The following is an 18,691-nucleotide window of genomic DNA, read 5'->3' as shown; positions in this document are numbered from 1 at the left end:
TGCGCAGCTTCCTCCCTCCTCCTGCGCAGCTCATCCAAATGGTCAAAATCACAAAGAGCCAACTCCACATCACTCTGCACAATCTCCATCTCTCAAACCCTCACAGGTGTCCTTAATGATGTTGTGGTATATGTAGGGTCAGTTTATGAATAGAAATGAGGACACCTGTGAGAAAATTAACCATTTCTGCACTTGACCAAAGTTGCTTATGGGCCAATTCACCCATCAGAACCTGGTCTGAAAAAAGTACGATTTTTAAACACCTCAAAAATGTGAATTCCGTTTGCGCATGCCATTAAATAAGCGATTTGTATACTTTAGAATGGGAAAACATCTGGATGCGATAAAAATGTGACTTTTTACCGGCAAGTGAGAAAGTGCGAGATATCGCACAAAATGTGCGATTTCCGGGACTTAGCGCACCCTATTAAATTGGCGATTTAGAAAAAAATGCGATAACGCCATTTTGTTGCCTAATTATCGCCAAAAACGCACCTATTAAATGTCACCCATAGTGCAAATGGTCTTTTTTAAAAGAGATAAGTTTTATTTAAAGATTGCACTTACAATCTGTAGACATATAATGAAGCATGAATGTAAATTCCAACTGGCAAACAGCTTCTGATGAAGCCAAATCTGGAAATACTAGGTGATTCATCGCGCCCTACGGGCGCTCTTCACACCGTCGTAAGGGGCTGCGCCCCCTTAATTTGTGAACATTTGTATATGAGAAATATGGTTAGAATTGTATGAAAGATGCCTGTATTGCAACTTGAGTTATAGGTGAAATGTGTTAAATAGAGAGCATATGATGTGGAAGGGGGTGTGTATTGTTTTGTTTAATTAAAAAGCAGTTACAGAGTAAGATGTACATTGATAGTGTGGAGGGTACAGTGACATTTGTGGGTGTGTGTGGGGGGTGTGTGCGTGTTGTTTATGTGGGTGTGCAATAGTATACAGTAGTAGGGTGTTTCTGAGTCAGCGGCTCCCCACTGGCGGAGGTCACGACACAGGCAAACAGGAGGCTGGGTAGTGATAGGGGTGTGTGGGCATAAGGGGGACTAAAGAAGGTGGGAGATACTGTGCAGCTTCTGCCAGTGGGTGAGGGTCCATCGTGGCAGTACAGGATGGTGGCCCTTAGTCAGTGTCTCCTCCTACTGGGTGAGAGTTTGGGTGCATGAGAGCAGGAGGCTGGGCTATGAGGCATGATAGGGGCATGTGGGCAAAACAGCGTCAGCGACTCCCCAGTGGTGGAAGTTACGGTTCAGGAGAGCAGGAAGCTGGGTAGTGATAGGGGTGTGTGAGTATACGGGGGACTAAAGAGGGGCTTAGGGGTGCCGTGAATTGTGGGAGGGGTGCGGGGGGTGCCGTAAATCAAGGGAGGGGGGGCGCAGTTGTCGGCGAATCGCGGGAGAGGGTGGGGTCCGCAAAGCGTGGGAGGGGGCGTGAATTGTGCGAGGGGGGTTGCAAATCGCGGGAGGGGGGTGCGCGGGGGGTCCTTGAATTGTGGGAGGGGGGGGCACGGGGCGCGATGAATCACCTAGTTGGTTCTATATTCTTGTAGAAGGATGGTAGGATGTTGCTGTCATTCAGAATGCATTTACATAAACAGTAATAGTAGCAGTAAAAGGTCTGACTTAAAACACCTACAGTAAAACAGAACAGGTGTTATATATTATACAAAGAATTGTTTGATGATGTGTAGGTTGACATGCACATAGTTCATAGTTGTCACTGGAAAAAAATTGCTATACGAAAAAATCAACACAGAAAGTTCAACACATGTAAATGTTGACATAAGTGTGGCACTTCATCGGTGTCCATGTCGACACATGAGAATGAATATGAAAACATTCCAAAAAAGAAAAATAAATCTTCAAAAACTCATGTCAACCTTTTTCACTGTCGACCATAGCCGTGCCAGTGTTTTGCATGTGCCATTTAATCCTGGGGTTGCCGTGAATCGCGCGCGGGGGTGGGGAGGGAGGAGGTGAGGGGTGTCCGCGAATCACGGGAGGAGGGGTCGTGGGTGAATGCCGTGAATTGCGGGGGGGGGGGGTTGCGGGGGGGGTGTGGGTGCCGCGAATTGTGGGGGGGGGGGCGCGGGGGGTTGCAGTGAATCGCGAGAGGGTGGGTCGCGGGGGGCGGGGGGGTTGCCGCAATGACAGGAGGGGGGTCAGGGGTGGGGAATCGCGGGAGGGGGGGCCCGGGGGGTTGGCGCGAATCGTGGGAGGGGGGGTCGCGGGGTGCCGCGAATCGCAGGAGGGGGGGTGTCACGGGGTGGGGTCGCGAATCGCGGGAGTCACCGGGGGTGCCGCGAATTGCGGGGGGGGGTGCTGCAAATCGCGGGAGGGGGGTCGCGGGGGGTGCCGCGAATCGCCACAAGAAAAAATCAACACAGAAAGTTCAACACATGTGAATGTTGACATAAGTGTGGCACTTCATCGGTGTCCATGTCGACACATGAGAATGAATATGAAAACATTAAAAAAAAGAAAAATAAATCTTCAAAAACTCATGTCAACCTTTTTCATTGTCGACCATAGCCGTGCCAGTGTTTTGCATGTGCCATTTAATCCTGGTGTTGCCGTGAATCGCGTGCGGGGGTGGGGGGGGGAGGGAGGAGGTGAGGGGTGTCCGCGAATCACGGGAGGAGGGTTCGTGGGTGGATGCCGTGAATTGCGGGAGGGGGGGTCGCGGGGGGGGTGTGGGTGTAGCGAATTGTGGGAGTCACCGGGGGTGCCGCGAATTGCGGGGGGGGGGGGGGGGTGCTGCAAATCACGGGGGGGCGCGGGGGTGCCGCGAATCGCCACAAGAAAAAATCAACACATGTAATTGTTGACATAAGTGTGGCACTTCATTGGTGTCCATGTTGACACATGAGAATGAATATGAAAACATTGAAAAAGTGAAAAATAAATCTTGTCAACCTTTTTCATTGTCGACCATAGCCGTGCCAGTGTTTTGCATGTGCCATTTAATCGTGGGGATGCTGTGAATGGGGGGGGGGGGGAGAGGGAGGTGCATACCTCCCAACATGACCCTCTCCAGGAGGGACACATTGCTCTGTTTCTGGACTTTCTTCTTAATTTATGGATTACCATCACCTGTGCTTAAACACCTTTCTTATCAATTACCCTGTTTAAAACAGGTGATGACAATCGTAAATTAAGTTGGAAGTCCACAACCCAGCGTTACAGCTCCAGACACACTTTGAGTGACAGATGTAGCCAAATATATAAGAGATAAAAATCTCCCTTTTCCCACGGATTTAATCCATATATGTAGAGGGAGACAGCGAGAAGAGAATGTAGAGCAGATAACCTTATAATAAAGGACATTTTAATTAATCATTTGCACTTACAAATCGATGACATAAAACATGAATTTCTTAATATTGCCAATCCATCAATTCCATGTATATACTGTATGTTTTCCCGAAAATACACAAGGACCCCAAACACCCCCCAGGACGCCCGATATTTTCGGGTTGCAATATGATCACACACACAAATGACAACTTATGCGTTTCGCAGCTGCTTGCTACTATTCTAAAGGTGATTTGATCTAGTCAGTTGTGGTGTTTATATACCTTTGTAATTAGCATTATCTCGCACACGTGGTACAGAAATTAATCTGTGGTAACCTTACATTTCTATTTAAACAATTAGACAAGCCTCATAGTTCGTGGAACGCACTAACGTCATAATTGTTTTTTTCTGGTATATGAAACCCATGTATAGTTTTACATAGTCCGACATATTTTTTGCCACATAATTATAAATATTCATCATTATATATATATATATATATATATATATATATATACACACACAGTATATATATATATATATATATATATATATATATATATCTTCATTTTTAGTATATTGATTTGATCTTTTCATGTAAATGATGCATTTTATGGTATGGAGTATGCTAAAGATGTATAGATCACTATAACCACTAGCTTTATATATAACATCTATTGCTGTAGAAGGGTAAGAAACAAAATTATTTGAGATGTAGGGGATATAAAAAAAAAAGAGAAAAAAAGAGAGGAGGAGGAAGAGGAGGAGAAGGAAAGGATTAGTCTTATCTCATTATCTATTTATATAATAATGTTTAATTCAGTCCATCAGGATGTATTGATTGCATTAGAAACATCCTTAGTACTTCTTGTTTGCACAACTTTTTGAAACCGTCCCCGCCCCTGGCTGGTTTTGGTATATGTTCTAATCCTATAACAGTTAGATCTTTTGGATTCCCTGCGTGTTTCTCCGAACAGTGTCTAGAGACACTATGGGTAAACATCTGTTTCAGGATTTTACTGCGATGTTCTAAAAATCAAATTTTTGTTTTCTGGAAGTTCTGCCAATGTATCTCAGCCCACAAGGGCAAGTAAGCCTGCAAATAGTGATTTCCGTCTTACATGTTATACGGCTGTTATTTGGTGTGTTGCGTTTTCATTGTCGGTTATTTTGTGTATTAGACTTATGGGTAATATGAGTACATGTTATGCATCTTGTACCCCCACATTTGTGAAATACTTCTGGGGTGCGTTTTCACCCATGTCTCTTTTTTGGTAATTTCAGTTTTGAGGGGCTAGTCTGTCTCTAAGTGTTCGGTTCCTCCAAAAAATGAAAGCAGGTTTCTCGGGTAGGATATTGACTAATAGGGGATCTTGTTTTAGGATACTGTCATAGGGGATTGGCCATATACCACTACCAGGTCAGGTACCTGCACCTTCTGTTCTATATATAAATATGTATATATAATGTATCTCTATAGCTGTCATAGGGGATTGGCCGTATACCGCTACCAGGTCAGGTACCTGCCCCTTCTGTTCTATATATAAATATGTATATATAATGTATCTCTCTATAGCTGTCATCGGGGATTGGCCGTATACCACTACCAGGTCAGGTACCTGCCCCTTCTGTTCTATATACTGTATAAATATGTATATATAATGTATCTCTCTCTATAGCTGTCATAGGGGACTGGCCCCTTTTGTTCTATGTATAAATTTGTATAAATAATGTATCTCTATAGCTGTCATAGGGGATTGGCCGTATACCACTACCAGGTCAGGTACCTGTTCCTTCTGTTCTATATATAAATATGTATATATAATGTATCTCTATAGCTGTCATAGGGGATTGGCCGTATACCACTACCAGGTCAGGTACCTGTTCCTTCTGTTCTATATATAAATATGTATATATAATGTATCTCTATAGCTGTCATAGGGGATTGGCCGTATACCACTACCAGGTCAGGTATCTGCCCCTTCTGTTCTATATATAAATATGTATATATAATGCATCTCTATAGCTGTCATAGGGGATTGGCCGTATACCACTACCAGGTCAGGTACCTGCCCCTTCTGTTCTATATATAAATATGTATATATAATGCATCTCTATAGCTGTCATAGGGGATTGGCCGTATGCCACTACCAGGTCAGGTACCTGCCCCTTCTGTACTATATATAAATATGTATATATAATGTATCTCTATAGCTGTCATAGGGGATTGGCCGTTTACCACTACCAGGTCAGGTACCTGCCCCTTCTGTTCTATATATAAATATGTATATATAATGTATCTCTCTATAGCTGTCATAGGGGATTGGCCGTATACCACTACCAGGTCAGATACCTGCCCCTTCTGTTCTATATATAAATATGTATATATAATGTATCTCTATAGCTGTCATAGGGGATTGGCCGTATACCACTACCAGGTCAGGTACCTGCCCCTTCTGTACTATATATAAATATGTATATATAATGTATCTCTATAGCTGTCATAGGGGATTGGCCGTATATCACTACCAGGTCAGGTACCTGCCCCTTCTGTTCTATATATAAATATGTATATATAATGTATCTCTATAGCTGTCATAGGGGATTGGCCGTATACCACTACCAGGTCAGGTACCTGCCCCTTCTGTTCTATATATAACTATATATATATATAATGTATCTCTATAGCTGTCATAGGGGATTGGCCGTATACCACTACCAGGTCAGGTACCTGCCCCTTCTGTTCTATATATAAATATGTATATATAATGTATCTCTATAGCTGTCATAGGGGATTGGCCGTATACCACTACCAGGTCAGGTACCTGCCCCTTCTGTTCTATATATAAATATGTATATATAATGTATCTCTATAGCTGTCACAGGGCATTGGCCGTATACCACTACCAGGTCAGGTACCTGCCCCTTCTGTTCTATATATAAATATGTATATATAATGTATCTCTCTATAGCTGTCTCAGGGGATTGGCCGTATACCACTACCAGATCAGGTACCTGCCCCTTCTGTACTATATATAAATATGTATATATAATGTATCACTATAGATGTCATAGGGGATTGGCCGTATACCACTACCAGGTCAGGTACCTGCTCCTTCTGTTCTATATATAAATATGTATATATAATGTATCTCTCTATAGCTGTCATAGGGGACTGGCCGTATACCGCTACCAGGTCAGGTACCTGCCCCTTCTGTACTATATATAAATATGTATATATAATGTATCTCTCTATAGCTGTCATAGGGGATTGGTCGTATACCGCTACCAGGTCAGGTATCCGCCCCTTCTGTTCTATATATAACTATGTATATATAATGTATCTCTCTATAGCTGTCATAGAGGATTGGCCGTATACCACTACCAGGTCAGGTACCCGCCCCTTCTGTTCTATATATAAATATGTATATATAATGTATCTCTATAGCTGTCATAGGGGATTGGTCGTATACCACTACCAGGTCAGGTACCTGCCCCTTCTGTACTATATATAAATATGTATATATAATGTATCTCTCTATAGCTGTCATAGGGGATTGGCCGTATACCACTACCAGGTCAGGTACCTGCCCCTTCTGTTCTATATATAAATATGTATATATAATGTATCTCTATAGCTGTCATAGGGGATTGGCCGTATACCACTACCAGGTCAGGTACCTGCCCCTTCTGTTCTATATATAAATATGTATATATAATGTATCTCTATAGCTGTCACAGGGCATTGGCCGTATACCACTACCAGGTCAGGTACCTGCCCCTTCTGTTCTATATATAAATATGTATATATAATGTATCTCTATAGCTGTCATAGGGGATTGGCCGTATACCACTACCAGGTCAGGTACCTGCTCCTTCTGTACTATATATAAATATGTATATATAATGTATCTCTCTATAGCTGTCACAGGGGATTGGCCGTATACCACTACCAGATCAGGTACCTGCCCCTTCTGTTCTATATATAAATATGTATATATAATGTATCTCTATAGCTGTCATAGGGGATTGGCCCTATACCACTACCAGGTCAGGTACCTGCCCCTTCTGTACTATATATAAATATGTATATATAATGTATCACTATAGCTGTCATAGGGGATTGGCCGTATACCACTACCAGGTCAGGTACCTGCCCCTTCTGTACTATATATAACTATGTATATATAATGTATCTCTAAAGCGGTCATAGGGGATTGGCCGTATACCACTACCAGGTCAGGTACCTGCTCCTTCTGTTCTATATATAAATATGTATATATAATGTATCTCTCTATAGCTGTCATAGGGGACTGGCCGTATACCGCTACCAGGTCAGGTACCTGCCCCTTCTGTACTATATATAAATATGTATATATAATGTATCTCTCTATAGCTGTCATAGGGGATTGGTCGTATACCGCTACCAGGTCAGGTACCCGCCCCTTCTGTTCTATATATAACTATGTATATATAATGTATCTCTCTATAGCTGTCATAGAGGATTGGCCGTATATCACTACCAGGTCAGGTACCCGCCCCTTCTGTTCTATATATAAATATGTATATATAATGTATCTCTATAGCTGTCATAGGGGATTGGTCGTATACCACTACCAGGTCAGGTACCTGCCCCTTCTGTACTATATATAAATATGTATATATAATGTATCTCTCTATAGCGGTCATAGGGGACTGGCCGTATACCACTACCAGGTCAGGTACCTGCCTCTTCTGTTCTATATATAAATATGTATATATAATGTATCTCTATAGCTGTCATAGGGGATTGGCCCTATACCACTACCAGGTCAGGTACCTGCCCCTTCTGTTCTATATATAAATATGTATATATGATGTATCTCTCTATAGCTGTCACAGGGGAGTGGCCGTATACCACTACCAGATCAGGTACCTGCCCCTTCTGTTCTATATATAAATATGTATATATAATGTATCTCTATAGCTGTCACAGGGCATTGGCCGTATACCACTACCAGGTCAGGTACCTGCCCCTTCTGTTCTATATATAAATATGTATATATAATGTATCTATAGCTGTCATAGGGGATTGGCCGTATACCAATACCAGGTCAGGTACCTGTTCCTTCTGTTCTATATATAAATATGTATATATAATGTATCTCTCTATAGCTGTCATAGGGGATTGGCCGTATACCACTACCAGGTCAGGTACCTGCTCCTTCTGTTCTATATATAAATATGTATATATAATGTGTCTCTCTATAGCTGGCATAGGGGATTGGCCATATACCACTACCAGGTCAGGTACCTGCCCCTTCTGTTCTATATATAAATATGTATATATAATGTATCTCTATAGCTGCCATAGGGGATTGGCCTTATACCACTACCAGGTCAGGTACCTGCTCCTTCTGTTCTATATATAAATATGTATATATAATGTATCTCTATAGCTGTCATAGGGGATTGGCCGTATACCACTACCAGGTCAGGTACCTGCCCCTTCTGTTCTATATATAAATATGTATATATAATGTATCTCTATAGCTGTCATAGGGGATTGGCCGTATACCACTACCAGGTCAGGTACCTGCCCCTTCTGTTCTATATATAACTATGTATATATAATGTGTCTCTCTATAGCTGTCATAGGGGATTGGCCGTATACCACTACCAGGTCAGGTACCTGCCCCTTCTGTTCTATATATAAATATGTATATATAATGTATCTCTATAGCTGTCATAGGGGATTGGCCGTATACCACTACCAGGTCAGGTACCTGCCCCTTCTGTTCTATATATAAATATGTATATATAATGTATCTCTCTATAGCTGTCATAGGGGATTGGCCGTATACCACTACCAGGTCAGGTACCTGCCCCTTCTGTTCTATATATAAATATGTATATATAATATATCTCTATAGCTGTCATAGGGGATTGGCCGTATACCACTACCAGGTCAGGTACCTGCCCCTTCTGTACTATATATAAACATGTATATATAATGTATCTCTAAAGCGGTCATAGGGGATTGGCCGTATACCACTACCAGGTCAGGTACCTGCCCCTTCTGTACTATATATAAACATGTATATATAATGTATCACTATAGCTGTCATAGGGGATTGGCCGTATACCACTACCAGGTCAGGTACCTGCCCCTTCTGTTCTATATATAAATATGTATATATATATAATGTATCTCAGGGTTGCCGACCCTCCCGGAATTTCCGGGAGTCTCCCGAAAATCGGGTACCCCCTCCCGGCCCCCGGAAGGGTGGGCAACCCTCCCGGATTCAGGGGGGGACCCCCGCATCGCGGCATTAAAATGCCGCAATCCTCGGGTCTCAGAGGAGGGGGCGGAGCTAAAACGGCAAAATCGCGTCATTTTAGCCCCGCCCCCTCCACGGAGATCCATGAATGTGCTGCTGTAACAGCATGGGGGCGGGGCTTAGTGATGTCACTTGTAAGCCCCGCCCCCTGAGCGGCTGCTAAAACTCTCCACTCCGGGCTTCTCCGGGAGAGGAGAATCTTAAAGTCGGCAACCCTGATGTATCTCTATAGCTGGCATAGGGGACTGGCACTCTGTACAAATGACCCAGCCGCCGGGGCTGCCTTCCTCCAGTGTATACACCACAGACCTGGCACCCAGAGACCTGAATACAGGAAGAGGCCGCACTGCACGGATTTGTGTAACCAGCAAGTGTAGTCATCAGGGCAATAACAATGTTACACCATGAGGGGTCAGCGTCACGTTACCAGGGCAGCAGCCATTTCCCGCAGGACCTAAGGCAGTTCCCATACAGTGCAATGTGCTTGGTGAGTGCAGGGTGCAGAGGTCACACAGGAAATACAATAATACACAGATTATATACCTCAGCCTGTGATGTGTGTATTCGGAATAGAGTCCGGCCAGCTCCGTCTGCAGATACCAGGGGGACTTCCTGGTCACGTGACACCGCCTCTCTGACGTCATCCTGTAGTTCTGGAGTCCTCTCTGTACTACAACTACGGGTGCCCAGATGTTCCAAACCTGTAATAACATGGCAGAGCGCAGCAATCCATAAACCAGTGTAGCAGCATTACAGATAGGACAAAAGCTAAAATATTCTAACTAGTGCAATGTGACAAGTAATACATCTACAGACACAAGGAGTTTTCAATAAAGAAAATGTGTATACATATATATATATATATATATATATATATATATATATATATATACATACCCTCCAACTGTACCGATTTAGCCGGTACAGTACCGTTTTTTAACGGTCTGTACCGGCTAAAAGAAAGTGTACCGATTGTACCGTTTTTCAGGGTCAGATGGCTCCGCTTTGGCTTGACTGGCGTTAATTATCGTTGAAGCTTGGCGGTACATAGAAAATGTATTTGTGCCCATTAGAAACCAGTTTATCTCCCGTTCCCAGGGGTGCTTAGCGGGCTGCATTGTGTGCGTCGCGTCATGACGTCACACAGCAGCCGCGGACCCTCGCACTCGGGCTGTCAGCATATATAAATGTAAAGCCTCCTGGAGATGCTGGCGCATGCGCTTGGCGCAACAGCATCTCCTGGGAGGTGAGGGGAGCGCTCAGCGGCCGGGCAGTCAGTCAGAACACAGAAGTTAAAACTCCTTGCGCACAATCCGGCAGCTTGGAGAAGCTGAACACCCTGACCAGAAGGACGGCGTGCAACCTCCTATCTGTGCCAGGTAGGAGCAGGTGGCGGCCAGTGGGATCATATAGAGACACAGTACGTCTCTATTTGATGCCTGAGATCTTTTGCTGCTGGGGAGAAGGCACCCTGCCGCCACACATATGCTGAGGGGGACACACACCTGCTGCCAATACAGTGCTCTGTCCTACCCCCTGTTATAGGCCTGCCACCAGCACAGCACCATATCTCCCCCAATTCCCCAATTACCATTTTTTGAGACTGAAACATTGGAGGGTATGCATTACTAAGCCACCATGTCACATGAGCTGCAGACGTTTGTCTGCAGCTCATGTGACATGGTGGCTTAGTAGTGGGCTGCTGGCATATTAAATCAGTATATTTAATACATTATTTATGCCAGCAGCCCATCAGCTTCATCAGGTGCTCGGCCAGGGGGCAGGGTCACTGCCATATGCCCCCCAGGGCCACTGTTATTTCGCCCTGTCTCGGACCACAAGAATAATGTGGGGAAACTGTCCATTACACATTCAGAAACGGGATGTGGCCACGCCCTTTTTGCCCATGGTCACGCCCACTTTACATGTGGCCACGCCCCTTCCTAAATGTGTACCGATTTCTGCCCCTCAAATGTTGGAGGGTATGTATATATATATATATATATATATATATATATATATATATATATATATATGCATACCCTCCAACTGTACCGATTTTGCCGGTACAGTACCGTTTTTTAACGGTCTGTACCGGCAAAATACAAAGTGTACCAATGTACCGATTTTCAGTGATCCATGCCCCGGCAGGTATTGTTCCAACTTCTCAGGCACATCAGTTATTGCTTTCCGCCATGCCACATTGCGCGGCACTGTGGGAAATTGAGTCCAGTTCACCGATGTCATTAAGCAAGCGGCTGTGCTTGAGTGACTGACTGGACTACATCTCCCAGGCACCAATGCGGTCACACTATTAGGCCGCGAGAGAGGTCCTTCCAGTGTCTGTGGGGAGAGGGTAGACACTGCTGGGCCTGCTGCTCCTTGTGCTGGCTTTGCAGCTCCATACACCTGCCCCGGCTCCATACATCGGCTCCCACTTTATCTGCAGCTGACGGGACGCTGCGGGTTGCAGCAAGTGGGGAGCGCGTATCGGCGGCACACAGTGAGTGGGCGTATATATATATATATATATATATATATATATATATATATGATTGCTACGTGTTTATTTAAAAAATGGCCAGTACACATTCGGAAAGGGAGTGGCCACGCCCACTTTATCATTGGCCATGCCCCCTTTCTGGATGTGTACCGAATTCTGCCCTTCAAATGTTGGAGGGTATGTATATATATATATCTCATACATGCCTACTTTTGAAAACTAGTTTCAGGGAGATTGTAGTATGGATGGACTTTGCATTCCGATGTTTCACTACCATCAATGATCAATGTTTTTGTTTCGATGGTAGTATTTTTACCATTCGAGCGCAGCATTCATATTGTATGTAAATCACCCCCATCTGTATACACATATGTATCACCCCCCCCCCATCCATTATACGTATAATCCTATCACCCCCCTACAACATCCATTATACACACATATATGATTATCACCCCCATCCATTATATATATATATATATATATATATATATATATATCCAGTATACTGTGGGTGTGTGTATATGGGCAGGGAGTGGGGCTGGCCAGACAGATAAACAAGCCGAGGATGGTGGGGGCTGAGCATTCTCCTCTTCCATGTGCAGTCACGGACTCACGGAGCTGCAGGGCGTGTGCAGAGGTTCCCCGGGCTACTTGTGAAGGGAATAGGGAAAGCAGCATGATGCCTTGCAATTGGCTGCCCGCTCTAAGCTGAAAGCAGATAGGTCCAGGGGCAGCTGTCACCCTGCCATGTCATACACTGGCCGGGCGGCAGCAGCAGCAGCAGGCTGTGACGTGGGATAGAGTTCTGCTGTCTGTAAATGTGCTAGGGCCAGCCCAACATCACAATTTGCGGCACTCGCGCATGCGCAGTCCTGGTTTTCGCGCTGGGACCCGCAAAAAATGGGAGAAAGCTAAAGGTTTGCGGGGCACCGGGAGGCTCTGCTAAAAATCGGGAGACTCCCGCAGAATGCGGGAGAGTAGGCAACTCTGAATTAGTACGGATTATTACCTGTTAGTACGCTTTCCTCTACTCCACCATAGCAGCCACATATGGGTTTTCCTCCAATTAGGTAGATATCTGGAAAGGGAACACAACAGCCAAAAAAACTCCCCTAGACACGGCCCCCTATATAAGGCCCGCCCCTTCAGTGCTCTGTGTCTCAATTATATAGCTTCCCAATACATTTTCTAAATCATATTAAGGGTGGGAAACTGCTGCCATGGTGGAGTAGAGGAAAGCGTACTAACAGGTAATAATCCGTACTTTCCTCTACCTCCCCATGGCAGCCACATATGGGTAATACCATAGCAGTAATACAGTAGGGAGGGACAATTTAAAGAAATAATAATTAGTACTTAAAAGGATACGAGGTTATCTTCACCCCCTTATTCTCCTTTCTTTCCTTTTTTTTTTTATATCACTGCACTAAGGATCTTCCTGCCCAGTTTCGCATCACTGGAGGCTCCTACATCCACTCTGTTTTGAGAACGTATGAGCCGAGGCCCAACATGCTGCTTTACAAAGCTCCTCTATTGAAGCTGCCCCCTTTTTCTGCCCACGATGCAGCCACAGCTCTTGTCGAATGGGCCTTAATACCTTTTGGCACCTCCATTTTTCTTATCTTATAAGCTTCTGCTATGCATTCTTTAAGCCACCTTGCCAGTGTAGCCTTTGATGCACCTAAGCCCTTATTTTTTCCTTCCGTTACTAAAAAAAGTCTCTTTGACTTCCTCCAGCCTTCCACTCTTTGGAGATAAATTATTAATGCTCTCTTCACATCAAGGGTATGGAGTCTCCTTTCCTTCTCATTTGCTGGATTAGCACAGAATGCTGGTAGCACTATTTCTTGGTTGATATGAAATTGGGACACTACTTTCGGAAGGAAATTAGGGTTAGTCCTCAACACCACCTTGTCCTCGAAGAATTTAAGAAATGGTTCCTCTGCCCAAAGCGCCTGCAGCTCCGATACTCTTCTGGCAGATGTAATTGCCACTAGAAAAGCAGCTTTCATTGTTAATTTCTTGATAGATATTTCCTGCAGCGGCTCAAATGGCTCTTCCGTTAGCACATTCAATACTAAGTTTAAGTCCCATGGGGCCATAGGGTTATGAAACTGTGGCCTGATCCTTCTTAATGCCTGAACGAATCTCCTTACATACTTATCTTCAGATATTTTTGTATCTAGCATCGCTCCTAGTGCCGAGATCTGAACTCTTAATGAGCTGGCTGACAGCTTTTTCTCTAATCCAGCCTGCAAAAAGTCCAGGACTGTGGGTATAGACCTAGGGTTCCTATGCCCTGCCTCGCAGAACTGAATATAAGTTTTCCATATCTTATAGTATGTAGTTGATGTATTAATCTTCCGGGCCTTAAGTAGCGTGTTTATTACCTTCTGAGAGAAACCTTTTTCTACCAGTGTTCTGGTCTCAGTAGCCATGCCGTCAGACCCCAGTTGTCTGGTTGTGGCCTCGTGTAGTTCCCCTGTCGTAACAGGTCTTCTCTGTCCGGAATCCTTTAGGGTACCTCTACCGACATTCTTATTCTTTTCTGAAACCACGATCTCCTCGGCCAGAAAGGTAATACTGCTATCACCGTTGTCTTCTCCCTTTGTATCTTGTTGAGCAATCTTGATATTATCGGGAATGGAGGGAACACGTACGCCAGGCCTGTGTCCCACTGTGCCGTCAGAGCATCCACCTGACTTGCTCCTGGCTCCCAATGCCTCGACATGAAGATGGGTACTTTGGCATTGGCTCTTGTGGCCATGAGATCTATAACTGGCCATCCCCATCTTTGTACTATGAGTTGAAAGACTTCCTGTGACAGCTCCCATTCTCCGGCTTTTACTGCCCTTCTGCTCAATGCGTCTGCTGCCTGATTTTGTTCTCCTGCTATGAACTCTGCCGTGATGCTCTTTACGTGTAGTTCTGCCCATTGAAGCAGCTCTTCTACAGCCTTCATCATACTTCGACTCCTTGTTCCTCCTTGCTTGCAGATATAGGCTACCACTGATTTGTTGTCTGATCTGATTATTACCTCCTTTTTGTATAGCCTGTCTCTGAAACTTTGATATGCTAGATAAACTGCGTACATTTCTCTTAGGTTGTAGTGTAACTGGCTGTAGATCTTGTTCCATTGTCCTTGTGTTGCTTGTCCTTGGCAAATCGCTCCCCAACCTGATTGGCTGGCATCGGTTGTGACAGTAACCTGCTCGCTTCTTGCGAATGATCTTCCTTTTGATATTCTTCTTTGATTCATCCACCAGCGCAGATCTTCTTTTGCCTTCTTTGATATTCGCACTCTTTGTGACAGATTCTTCCCGTCTCCGTCCCATTGTGCTAACAGACAATTCTGAAAGGCCCGTATATGAAACCTTGCCCAATTTATGGCTTCTAATGCGGCTGACATAAGCCCCAGTATCCTTACACAGTCTCCTGTGCGTACTACTTTTCTCTTCAGAAAACCTGCAATCTCGTTTCTCAGTTAGACGTACTGTCATACTGACCGAATCTATTATAAACCCCAGATACTTCACTGTGTTGTCTGGTTCGAGTTGGCTTTTCTTTTGATTCACGATCCAGCCGTGCTCCTGTAGGTAGCTCATCACTCTGTTTGTATATTCTCTTGACTGCTCTGCAGACCTCGCCATGACAAGTAAGTCGTCTAGGTATGCCCAAACTGGAATACCTTCCTTTCTTAGATTTGCTATCAGCACTATTAGCACCTTTGTAAAAGTTCTTGGTGAAGTACAGAGGCCGAAGGGTAAGGCTGTGAACTGATAAGTTACGCCTTTTAGGCGAAACCTTAGATACTTCTGATGCAGATGATTTATCGGAATGTGCAAATAAGCATCCTTCAGATCTATAGTTGTCAGAAATGAATTCTCTTTTATGTCTGGGAGTATTGTGCGCACTGACTCCATCTTGAATCTCTGCGTTTTCACAAAGGTATTTAGTCTTCTTAAATCCAGTATTGTTCTGAAGCCCCCCGTGGCTTTCCTCACCACAAAAAACCTGGACTGCCATCCTTTGTTCTCTTGGTCTTGTGGTACTACCACCACGACACCTTGTTCTATCATATTTTGGAGGCTTTCCAACAGTGCCTTCCTCTCTTCTGGATCTTTCGGAATTGGCGACTCCTCCTTCCAGGATCCTGGTGTCTTTATAAACTCTATTTTGTAACCGGATGAGATAACTTCTCTCACCCACTTGTCCTCTACCGATCGGTCCCAGACATGATGAAATTCTCTTAGTCTGCCCCCGACCTTTAGCCTGACGTCATTGTGACATGTTTCTAAATCCAAATCTTCCTTCCTTGCCTCTTTGGCCACGAAAGGAACCTCTATTACTAAACCAGGGTCTTCTGTACCCCCTTCCTGGCCTGTATGCCCTTGCCTCTTTGAAATCCGTTGTCTGAAACTTCTGTTGTCTGACAAACGGCCTCTTTGCAGACTTTTCCTGAGGGAGCCATGCTGATTTCCCTCCTGAAGTTTTTGATATTATATCGTCTAAATTCTTTCCAAATAAGTATTCACCCTGAAAGGGCAGTGACACCAACTTATTTTTGGATTGGGCATCTGCCACCCATGGTTTCAACCAGAGAGCTCTCCTGGCGACAATTGTTGCTGCATTGCTCCTCGCTGCCAAGCGCACATTGTCCAGGGAAGCGTCACATATAAATTCTATAGCCACCTGCATATTCTGGATTACTTTAAGTAGCTCTGATCTCTTAATCCCGTCTAGTAAGTCAGACTCTAGGTCCTGACACCATGACCTTAAGACCCTGGAGGTCACTGCCACCGCAGAAGAAGCTTTTATGGCCGCCCCAGAGGTCATATATTGTTTCCGTAGGCACATTTCTAGTTTTCTTTCCATTGAGTCTCTAAACACATTCACGTCTTCCAATGGAAGAGTGGTTTTTCTGGAAATACAGGCAATAGCTGCGTCAACCTTAGGTACTAGTTCCTATTTTTTAACTTGCTGATCTTCAAATGGGTACATTTTCATAATCCTTAAGGGAACAGCCACCTTTTTATCCGGACTATTCCATTCCTCCTCCACAATGTCTTTCAATGGTTTGGACAAAGGAAATGTTTTAAATTTTTTCTTCTTATCTTTAAACAGAAGATCTTGTAACTTCCCCTCTTCCTGAGGGTCCTCTATCTCTAAGGACTTATTGATCAGTCCCAATAGATTATTCAATAAATCTGGGTTAAATTCCAGTTTGGCTTTGTCGGAGGGAAGTTCACCTTCCTCTATTTCATCCCCTGCAGCTATGCCTTCCGCCTGTTCAGAACCATCTGAATCTTCTGACGGGGGTTCTCTGGGTCTCTTCTTAGACATTTTTTCTAAATCACCCTTTGATACAAAGGTATCAGCTAATGCTGATCTAAGCATAGACACCAGGTCATTCATTTGTTCTGGTGCTAGAAACTGCACCCCTTTACATTTGTCACATACTGATCCAATTGTCTTGTCATGTAATACTTTGTCGCAAACTGAACATTTCGCTGTATGCAGTTTTTTATGCTTCATCTTTGTCTCCACTTTTTCTTTACTTGTCTCTCTGAAAAGTACGGAGACAAACCTGAATCCTAATCTCAATAACATTCAGTATGAGAACAACAAGAAAAAATATGAAAAATATGAAAAATATTCAAAGAAAAAAATATTCCCTGGCTTACCCTGCCTTAGGAGTTTGTTTTTTCTCCTCCTCTATAGTGATCACTGCACACTCTAATACAGAGGAAAAGAGACAATGGACTATCATTCCATGTAAGAATGGAGGAGGTAAGCCAGTGCCCCAGCAGCGCTGCTGCCTCCTAGGGCCTTACCTGGCCAGCTGGCAACACGGACCGACTAAGCTTCAGTCACCTGGTCCTGCGTAATCCCCCTCCTGATAGCAGCGATGTACCCGGCGCTGTCTCCATACCAGCGACTTCCTTAAGTAGCAACCAGTTGCCGGCTTCCCGCGCTGGGTATCCCGCGTCATCACTCTGCACCGCGACTCTCTGCTGACGTCAGACGCCGCCGTACGTGCGTCCCACGCCGCCGCCACAGACGTCAGACGCCGCGACCATCGACAGTGCTTGTACGCGCCGGCTCCCTCGCGCGAACTGGTCCCGGCTCCTGCTGATCCCTGACACCAACGCTGCTGGAGGGGGAACGTACCAAGGTACACGCATATCCCTAACTGCACACAGCAGCGGGCGCCTAGCTTCATCTCCCCACTACACTAGGTAGCGGGAGATCCATATTCCTTGCCCAACTCCTAACTGCACTAGGCAGCAGAGAAGGCTCTTCACAGGGTAAACCTTCCATCTACCCGGAAAGGGAAAAAAAGACACAGAGCACTGAAGGGGCGGGCCTTATATAGGGGGCCGTGTCTATGGGAGTTTTTTTGGCTGTTGTGTTCCCTTTCCAGATATCGACCTAATTGGAGGAAAACCCATATGTGGCTGCCATGGGGAGGTAGAGGAAATATATATATATATATATATATATACACATACATACTCTCAACAGGTGTGGGGGTGTAGATTGAAGGATACCCC

At 44.6% G+C, this 18,691-nt stretch overlaps 1 protein-coding gene across 2 annotated transcripts in view; it reads right to left on the bottom strand.

The window, feature by feature from the left end:
* Positions 1 to 18,691, bottom strand: part of LOC146075909 (uncharacterized) — a 118,253-nt gene that overhangs the window by 40,162 nt on the left and 59,400 nt on the right. Inside the window, exon 1 of one of the 2 annotated variants that reach the window (XM_083185596.1) lies at positions 10,175 to 10,238. The exons of the other annotated variant lie outside the window; for it this stretch is intronic. The gene's annotated coding sequence lies outside the window, so the exon portion shown is untranslated. Of the gene's footprint in view, positions 1 to 10,174; positions 10,239 to 18,691 lie in introns of those variants that run through there. 2 annotated transcript variants of the gene reach the window in all.

The sequence above is a fragment of the Crinia signifera genome, chromosome 4 (genome assembly GCF_055691185.1).
Source record: "Crinia signifera chromosome 4, ASM5569118v1, whole genome shotgun sequence".
Taxonomy (NCBI): Eukaryota; Metazoa; Chordata; class Amphibia; order Anura; family Myobatrachidae; genus Crinia; species Crinia signifera.
This window is presented reverse-complemented; position numbering and strand designations above follow the sequence as displayed.